Here is a 7,836-nt window from a genome sequence, read left to right on the forward strand (position 1 = left end):
GTAAACCACTTCATGGTCCCAGTACATGTCAAGAATCGAGAGGAAGTGACAGCGGATTAACTGAGTCCTTAGGACCATATGAAAGGTCCAGGCAAAGCTTCAGCCAAGGAGTACACCGTGGAGGTGTACGCGAATGGACCTCAAGTACAGGTGGCAAGGACTTCACTTCAGACAGAAGAGATCGGTCGCGAACTGCAATCGTAATCCCTGACCTAGCCTCCGATGCAGGAGATGTACCACCATGGTTGGGAAAAGGAGATGGTAATTCAGATGCTCAGGAGAACTACGAATGTGTGCAACATAACTGGCGAGCAGTTGTGCATGCTGAACCTTCAATGCAGGGACTCCGGCCTCCACCAGGATGCTGGTCACTGGATTCACCCTAAAAGCTCCTGTTCCCAGTCAAATGCCACAGTGGTGCACTGGGTTGAGTAAACTCAACGCTGAGGGCATAACTGAACCAGAAACTAGACTCCCATAGTCAAGGCAGGACTGAACTAGGGCTCTGTATAGCTGCTGCAGCGTAGAGCAATCTGCACCCCAATTGGTGTTGCTCAGGCAATGGAGGGCATTGAGGTGCTACCAGCACTTCTGCTTAAGCTGATGAAGATGAGAAAGCCAAGTCAATTGAGTGTCAAAAACCAGTCCTAGGAATTGATATGTCTCCACTACAATGAGTGGCTATCATTAAGGTAAAGTGCGGGTTCTGGATGAACATTATGACACCGACAGAGGTGCATGACACACGACTTTGCAGCTGAAAACTGGAAGCGGTGGGCTAGAGCCCATGACTGCACCTTGAGGATGGCTCCCTGGAGGCACCGCTCAGCAACAACAGTACTGGAGCAGCAGTACGAAATGCAGAAGTCGTCTGCATACAGAGAAGGTGAGACAGAGGGCCCGACAGCTGCTGCTAGACCGTTAATGGCCACTAAAAGTAGAGAGACACTCAATACAGAGCCTTGTGGGGCCCCATTCTCCTGGATATGGGGGGAACTATGGGAGGCACTAACTAGGACATGGAAAGCATCATGCGATAGGAAATTTTGGATAAAAATCGGGAGCAGGCCACGGAGACCTCGTTCATATAATGTGGCAAGGATATGATGTTGCCAGGTCGTGTCGTAAGCTTTTCGTAAATCAAAAAATACGGAAACCAGGTGGTGGCATCTGGAAAAGGCTGTTTGGATGGCAGACTCGAGGGAAACTAGATTATCAGCAGTAGAGCGACCCTGGCAGAAACCAGGTATGGAACCAGTAGGCCATGTGACTCCTGGACCCAACACAACCGCCAACTTACCATACATTCTAACAGCTTACAAAGAACGTTCATGAGGCTGATGGGCTAATAGCTATCCACATCAAGCGGGTATTTTTCAGGGTTTGAGCACTGAAATGATGGTGCTCTCTCACCATTGTGATGGAAAGATGCCATCGCACTAGATCCAGCTGAAGATGACGAGGATATGTCACTTGTAGTAGTCATACAAGAGATGTTTGATCATCTGACTGTGGATCCGATCTGGCGCAGGAGCTGTGTCGGGGCAGTTTGTAAGAACGCTGAGGAGCTCCCACTCTGTAAATGGAGCATTAAAGAGTTCACTGTGACGTTCAGTGAATTAGAGGGCTTTCCTTTCCATCTGCCATTTGAGGGTGGGAAATACTGGGGGATAATTCTCAGATGCGGAGGCTTGAGCATAGTGCTCAGCAAAGTGCTCAGCCATTGTGTTTGCATCGATCGATAACACGCCATTGATGTTAATGCCAGTGACACCTGTCAGGGTCTGGTACCCACAAATATGTCTGATCTTTGTCCGGACTTGGGAAGGTGATGTATGGCATGCAGTGTTCGAGACATACCTCTCCCAACATTCCTGTTTCCGTCTTTTTATAAGCTGGTGAACGTGGGCACGGAGCTGTTTAAAAGCTATTAGGTGCTCTAGGGAAGGGTGCTGCTTATGTCGCTGTAGAGCTCTCCGATGCTCTTTAAAGGCCTCAGCAGTTTCCAGCGACCACCACGGTACTGACTTTCGCTGGGGGCACCCTAAAGAACAAGGGATCGCGTTTTCCACTACAGAAACGATTGATCTAGTGCCCCACTTAACTACCACATCAATGGTACCATGTGGGGGAGATTCTGGGGTGACAGCAGAAGTGAAAGCTTCCCAGTCTGCCCATCTTGGTAGACATGCAGGGAAATGGTGCTGGGGGAGTGAGAAGAAGATGGGAAAGTGGTGACTACCACACAAGTCATCATGGGCTCTCCAGTGGACATATGGGAGAAGTCCTGAGCTGCAGAGGGATAAATCAGTGGCTGCAGAAGTGCCATGTGCCACACTGAAATGTGTGGGGGCCCCAGTATCTAAGAGGCAGAGTTCGAGTTCAGACAGTAAAGTTTCGACATCTCTACCTCAGCCGTAAGCATGTTGCCACCCCACAAGGGGTTATGGGCGTTAAAATCTCCCAAAAGTAGGAAAGGTACAGGGAGATGATGAATCAGTGCAGCCAATGTGTTCAGGGGTACTGCACCATCTGGAGGAAGGTATATGTTGCAGATAGTTATTTCCTGCATCATCCTTATCCTTACAGCCATAGCTTCAAGAGGGGTTTGAAGGGGCACAGGTTCACTGCATACTGAGTTCAGGACATAGACACAAACTTCACCTGACATTCTATTATAGTCGCACGGTTCTTGTAATATCCCCTATAGCCACAGAGGGCAGGTATCCGCATTGCCAGGAACCAGGTTTCCTGAAGGGCAATGCAGAAAGCAGGTGTAAAGCTTAACAGCTGCCTTAGTTCAGCCAGGTGATGGAAAAAACCGCAGCAATTCCACTGGAGGATGATGTTATCATGAGGCTGGAAAGGCATGAAGCACACAATGAGTCAGGTTATCCATAAGGGTCACCTGCTGCCAGCGATGACTGAGTATTGGTATCCATTCCTATTGTGGATGAGGCATCAGTGAGATCCAGGTCCTAAGGGGATGCTAAGATCTCTCAGGTGCAGAACTGGTAGGGAGTGGTGGTGTTGGAGCCACCAGAGGGTCCTTTTTCTTGCCAGACTTCTTTGTTTGCTTGTCCTCTTGCTTCCCTTTAGTAGTTTTCTGGGAAGACTTCTCCAAAGTAGCTTCAGGCACAGAGAAAGACCGTGAAGCTCTTCATCCAGCAGCTTTTGGCTGCTTTAGCCAATGGCAAGTGTCTGCTGTGGCATTAGTGGAGACCTGGGGAGAGAAGGACCCAAGGGACCCCTTCTGCATGAGAGTAGCTGGAGACGGTGTTGCTTCTCTGGCTGTGGGGAGGGGATCTATGTCCCCTGCATTTGGGGGGACTTTGCTCTCAAAGTAGGTACTTTGGGAGCAACAGAAGGAGATTTTCCCCCTACCACCAAGGGGGTGGGTGTATTCTGGAGGCCCAGAGGGGCCATCGTTTGTGGCACAGTGTGTGGTATGACTGGTACTAGTGATGGCGATGGTAATTTAGTTGCAGCATATGTGGCTGTCAACGGAACGGGGTGTAATCGTTCAAATTTATGTTTCACCTCTTGGTAAGTCAATCAGTCCAGGTTCTTGTATTCCATGATTTTCCGCTCTTTTCGGAGTACTGTGCAGTCTGGCAAGTGCAGCAGGAAGACGTGCCCAGATTTCCCGCACTTACAACACTGCATAGGGGGAGGGATAGATGGTTTAACATCACAGTGGTAAACCATCACCTTGACCTTTTCAGGCAATGAATCACCCTCAAAGGCCACCCTGTTGTCTTTGGGTCCCCTGTAAATGTGCAAGATGAAATGAACACCCCACTGTTCTAGATTGGCATGGAGCTCATCATCAGACTGCAGGAGGAGGTTGAGATGGAAAATAATCACCAGGACCATGTTGAGGGCTTTATGGGGAGTGACAGAAACAGGAGTATCACCCAGCCAGTCACAAGTGAGTAACACCCGGGATTGGGCTGGGGATGATGTCTGAATCAAGACTGCACTGCTTCTCATCTTGGACAGCACTGTCACTTCCCGAAATTTATCCTCAAGATGTTCAACAAAATACTGAGACTTCATAGGTAGAAAGGAGTTCCCACCCATTCTGCTACAGACTAAATACCAAGGCGAACATGGCTCTCTTCTTTCTGTAGTCCTATGTTCCTCCCATGGTGTAGCAAGAGAGGGAAACGATTTAGGTTCATAGCTGTCAGCATTGTACTCGATCTCACCATTCTTAGAGACTGCTGGTGCTGTATGGTTACCAGCAAGAGATGACTTAGTCTGCTTCATTGCGAGTCATCTGCCCTGATGCCACCCACTTTGATCAGGGGCTCTCCCCATAGGTGCCACCCAGCCACAGCAAAGACCACCTGGCATGATGGCCATTGCCAGGAGTCCTGATGCCCCAGGAGACAGGCATCTACTCCTTAGCATACATGGGGAGTTTACAGCTCAGGCATCAGCAGTGTAATCCCTGTTTTGTCAGGGGGCTACCACCAAATGGGTACATGACAGCCCCACCACAATGGACTGGCTACCATGCTGGATATTGGGAACAGAAAAATCCAATATCACAGGGCAAAAGAGGGCAGGAGACAACGGAAGAATACGGCATACCCCGGAAAGTGTCCTCACCCAAATAGCTGCATTGCAGGTGGAGATGCAAAGCCATGACAGGAGGTTCAGGAAATTGAACCTAAGGGCACTATGGATAACTCATGCACCACACAAGGCGTCCTTCTCCATATGGCCCACACTTCAGTAGAATTTGGAAAGTAGCAGGTCAAACCATAAAATGGGACCTGAACTTACGGGGCCAAAAAGAGTGAGACTCCTTTTAGTTGCCTCTTACGACAGACAGGGATACCTTATCCAGCTACACACCAAGGAAATAAACATACTAATCTTCAAGTGAGTGTATCACCATTGACCATTAAAGTCTATTTCTAGTAGCAGCAGGTCATATCTATTTGTTTAAAATTCCATGATGTGAGTCCCTCACTGCTTACAAAGCCCTGTGAAGACAATAGAGGGATTCAGTATTCTAGCAGAAAATTAGAGCAATAGAGAATATTGTTAGTAACATTCCTGATCATAATGTATTAACAGGTTGTGATTTCAGTTTGACAGCCATAGATTGGGAGAGTTATGCTATCAAAACTGGTGCCATAGACAGGGACTTGTGTGACACTATTATGACTGTGTTGTCTGAAAATTACTTTGAGCAGATAATTAAAGAACCAACTCAAGAAGGTAACATCTTAGACCTGAAATTATCAAATCATTTAATGCAGAGAAAGGTATTAGTGATCATAAGGCTGCAACAGCAACTACGACTAAGGGTTTTACAAGGAGGAAAAATTTTTGCTTGTCAAGAATGACAGGATACAAATTGCGGAGTATCTGGGAAGTCAACATAAATTTTCAGTGCTTAGAATGAAGATGTGGATCACAGATGGAAGAAATTCAAAAGTATTGTTCATTATGTCTAAGAGAAGTAGATTCTGAGCAAGGTCTTAAGGGATGGGAAAGACACACTGTGGTTTAATGGTCAGGTTAGGAAACTGGTATGTAAACAATGAGAGCTTCGTCAAAACCTAGCAGACTTAGAAAAGCTGAATGAAGTGAAAATGAGTATAAGGAGAGTACTGAGAGAAGTATTCAATGACTTTGAAAGTAAAATTTTGTCACCAATCTGACTAAAACCCTAAGACATTTTGCTCTTACATAAAATCCGTAAGTGGTTAAAAATCATCTATTCACTCACTCACTGACCATACAAGCACAGAAACAGAAGCCAACAGGGGAAAGGCTGAAGTATTGAGTTCATTCTTCCAAAATGGTTTCACCATGATAGATCATAATACTACCCCTCCTTTCAATCAATATACAAATGTCGAAATGGCAGATATTGAGATAACTGAACACAAAACAGAAAAGCAACTACAATCACTCAGTAGCGGAAAAGCATCAGGGCCAGATGAGATACTTGTATAATTTTATAAATGTTATGCGAAAGAACTTCCTCCCCTCCTATCAGCAGTTTACTGTAGCTCTCTAGAGCAATGAAAGATACCTATCAACTGAAAAAAAGCATAGGTCATTCCTGTCTTCAAGAAGAGTCATTGAACAGTTGCACATAATTATATTCCTATATCATTGACATCAATTTGTTGTAGAATTATGGAACATGTTTTATGTTCAAGAATTATAACCTTTTCTGGAGAATGAGAATCTCCTCTATAAAAATCAGCATAGATTTCACAAACAGTGATCCTGTGAAACTCAGCTCACTCTGTTTCCCTATTAAGTCCATAGCACTGTAGAAAATGGAGCTCAGGTTGACGCTAAGATTCCTGGCTTCAGGAAGGCATCTGATACCAACCCACACTGCAGTTTAGTGAAAAAAATATGAGCTTATTGAGCATCAGACCACATTTGCAACTAGATTAAAGACTTCCTTGCAGATAGAGCTCAACACATCATTGTTAATGGAATGGAATCAATGGATGTAAAGATAATTTCTGAAGTACACCAAGGAGATGTGATAGGACCATTACTGTTTACAATGTATATAAATGATATGTTGAATGTTTCAGAAACTCATGATGCAGTTGTCTACAAGAATGTAGTAATGCCAGAAGATGGTACTGATTTGCAGAATGATCTGCAGGGAACTGATGAATAGTGCAGGCTCTGGCGGCTCATCCTGAACATAAATAAATGTAATATATTGCACATACACACAGAAAGAAATCCATTACTGTACAACTACACTGTTGATGAGATATTGCTGGAAACGGTACAGCATCTACTGTAAAACATCTAGGAGGTACCTTCAGTGGAATGACTACACAAAACAAGTAGTTGGAAAATTAAATGCCAGACTGAGATTCATAGGAATAATTTTAAGGAAATGTAACTCATCCAAAAAAACAGTGGCTTGTTCAAACGATTCTTGAGTATTGTTCATCAATCTGGGAGTCTTACCAGGTAGGACTGATAAAAGAGATACAGAAGTTACAATGAAGAGCAGCATGGTTAATTATGGAATCATTTTGTTGGCACAAGAGCATTACAGCGATGCTCAGCATATTCCAGTGGCAGGTGCTACAAGAGAGGCATAGTGAATTACAAAGATGTTTACTACTGGAATTTTGAGAGAGTACCTTGTGGGAAGAGTCAGTCAATTTATTACTTCCTCCTACATAAATCTCACAAAATGACCATCATGAGAAAATTCAAGAAACTTGAGCTAATATGAAATCCTATTGCCATTCATTCTTCCAACTGTGGTGCTTTTTTAGTAACCCCTAGCTCATACAGAGGTACATGTTCTACTTATTTCTCAATGTTAGAAAAAAGATGATCGTGTAAAAGCATATGCTTTGTAGCAGGTAGGAGAATCCCTCTGTTCAAGGTTCTTATAACTTGTAGGTAAAATCGACACAACAGGACATGTACAGAATATCTGCAAGGTACAACAGTACCTTAAAAAACCTATTTCCCATGTGGACATTTAATTGTGCCCTGCTGTCATTACGTGGAGGTGTTTTGAACTTATCAGAGAAGAAAAGCCATCAGTAGCTTAGTAAAAACAAAAGATGACTGAAAAACAATGTGTTCATTCATTCCTAAGTTGAACTTTGGTCACTAGAGATGACAGATACATTTGGATAGTTACTGATGTAATAACTTGGAAGTTTAAGTGCTGTTGCAGTATATTGTAAGACTGTTCAAAATGATTTAAAACACAATACTTTTGTAAGAGAATGTTGATCTATAACTTCATAGCTCCTAGGTGTACTTAGAACTCTCTTAAAATCTTTGCACCATACTGTATTGGAGAAGAGT

Source organism: Schistocerca americana, chromosome 5, assembly GCF_021461395.2.
Source record: "Schistocerca americana isolate TAMUIC-IGC-003095 chromosome 5, iqSchAmer2.1, whole genome shotgun sequence".
In the NCBI taxonomy this organism is placed as follows: domain Eukaryota; kingdom Metazoa; phylum Arthropoda; class Insecta; order Orthoptera; family Acrididae; genus Schistocerca; species Schistocerca americana.